A 2,480-nucleotide genomic window follows, 5' to 3' on the forward strand; every position below is an offset into this window, starting at 1 on the left:
GAACAAGTGATGTCCTTGTCCCTATGAATTTTTTATCTTTTGGGGGTGGGATAAGCATTTTTCAAAAACTCACTTAAATCTGCACAATGCTGTTGTGGCTGAGTCAGAGAAAGAGGCTGGCAGGATCAGGAGGGCAGTGCAGGAGCTGTTAAGGCAGGGGCATCATCGGAGCGGCTGGGCCCAGGCCTTCAGTCTGCCAGTGCCCTGTGGATGTGAATCACTGCTGCACAAGCACCAGGGGCAGAGCAATTGATGGGCCAGTCAGGCGTGAGCGCTCAGGATGAGGCCTCTGTAGGGCGCTCCTGGCCTGTCAGCTTCTGCTGCACTGCTGCTGCTGCTGCCCAGGGCCCAGGCAGAGGAGCATCAACACATGTTCCCAGCAGAGGCTCCATCTGGTAGTCTCTAACTTAGGCCACTTCTGACCTTAAAGTCTCCAGTTTCCCAGTCGAAGGCCTGGCCCCAAAACAGTCTCTTGCATTTGGTCTAAAGTTGATCGGTGGTTTAATTGCATTTTCACATTTAAGATTGGATGTTAAGGACTCTAGGAGTGGCTTTCACTTAGGACTGGATGGTTGTCAGAATGTTGGACTGGAGCAAGGCAGGAAAGTCAGTTTCAAGATACAGAAGAAGTTGTCTTATGGATGAATACTGTTGGGCCCTTCCAAAATCGCCTGGAAACATAAGTACTTTTCACTTCTAATCTGTGTGGGGTCAAAAAAAGTAACAGTCATTACCATGAAGCTCTAGGAGAAACACTTCAAGGAGTTGAAATGGAATTTAGTGGTCTGGATATTAAATTTAAAGATGATGTGATGCCAGCCAGTTACTGTGAAATTGATTTTGATAAAGAAAAGAGAGATGCCTTTGTTTATGCTATCAAAATTCACTACTGGTACCAGATGTACATAGTTGATTTAGCAATATGGGGTATTATTGGTGAAGCAGATGAAAATGGAGAAGTTTGTTATCTTTGGACCTACAAAAAGCTTGAAATAGATTTTAATGGAAATTTAATTGTTGGAGGAAATGTGAAACTGTTTCCAATACCAAAATACAGATGTCATATTTGGTAAAATGAAAAATGTCAGATGTAAAATTTGAAGAACGATTGCACAAATATCTTGATCCATCCTTTTTTCAACAGGGGATTCACTGGTTTTTAATTTTCAACTCCTTCAGGATGGTGATCTTCTTGATAGGCTTAGTTTCAATGATTTTAATGAGAACTTAAGGAAAGATTATGTCTGGTACAGTAATGAAGAAGAAATGGCTGACATGGATAGAGACTTAGGAGATGGATATGGATAGAAACAGGTGCATGGAGATGTATTTAGACCATCAAGACACCAGCTAATATTTTCCTCTACTTGGTTCTGGATTTCAGATATTTCCTGTGTTTCTCATTATTATTATTGCAATAATAGAAGATTTATATATTTTTCTATGCTGCTATATCACCAATGAATGATTATTTTGGAGGAAGTCTGTATGCTAGACAAGGAGAAAGGAGATGGATAGAACAGATGTTCACTGGGGCATTCCTTATCCCAGCTTCAGTGTGTTGCAGGCCTTCTTCATCAATTTTATATTTATTTATTACCATGCTTCAAGAGCCATTCCTTTTGGAACAAAAATCTAAATCTTATTGGTATAATACTCAGCTGAAATTTGTTAGGTCAGCCCAACTTCCTTTGTTGTGCCAATGCTGTGCCTTGTCCTATACTGGAGAAAAAATATTTTATGTAGCCTGCAGTTATTGTTTGCCTGGGACGAATTTTAGCTTTTGGCTCTATCTTTATTGAAATGTATTTCATTTTCACATCTATTATGTCTATGGCTTCATAATGCTGGTTCTGGCCATCCTTTGCATTGTTACCATCTATGTGCTATTGTGTGCACATTCTTCTTGCTAAATGGGATTATAGGTGGCAGTGGACAAGTTTTCTCTCTGCTGGATCAACTTCAATCCCTGTTTACACGTATTCGTTTTACTAATATTTTTTTTGAAACAAAGATGTATGGCTTACTTCAAACATCATTTTACTTTGGATATATGGTGGTATTTAGCACAGCCTTGGGGTAATGTGTGGAGCACTTGTTTACATGGGAACAAGGGCCTTTGTCCAAAAAAAAAATCTATACTAATGTGAAAATTGACTAGAGACACAAGAAAACCTGGAACTTTGGATCAATTTCTCATTTATATGGGTAGAAGTCAGTGCTGTTCTCATCTAAACCCTGAAAGGAACTGAGAAAGGGAAATGGCCTTCCTGATAATGGGTGGCTCGTCCATGATCTCCACAAGTCAACAAAAGCACTCCTAATAGAAGGAAAACCTCAGGCAGGACCACATGGTGGTCATATCCAAAACTATGTGGAGACTGACTCTGAGGCAACAGAAATTACTGAGCCAACCTTTTTCTTACCAGGCATTACCTACCCCAGGTTTGCCCAGAACAAGGGGAAATGGCCATTTAGGG

The 2,480-nt window shown here is 40.4% G+C and overlaps 1 pseudogene; it reads left to right on the forward strand.

The window, feature by feature from the left end:
• The first annotated feature begins 280 nt into the window (after positions 1-280).
• Positions 281-2,161, forward strand: LOC144370621 (transmembrane 9 superfamily member 3-like; annotated as a pseudogene).
• The last annotated feature ends 319 nt before the right edge of the window (positions 2,162-2,480 follow it).

This window comes from Ictidomys tridecemlineatus, chromosome 14 (assembly GCF_052094955.1).
Source record: "Ictidomys tridecemlineatus isolate mIctTri1 chromosome 14, mIctTri1.hap1, whole genome shotgun sequence".
In the NCBI taxonomy this organism is placed as follows: domain Eukaryota; kingdom Metazoa; phylum Chordata; class Mammalia; order Rodentia; family Sciuridae; genus Ictidomys; species Ictidomys tridecemlineatus.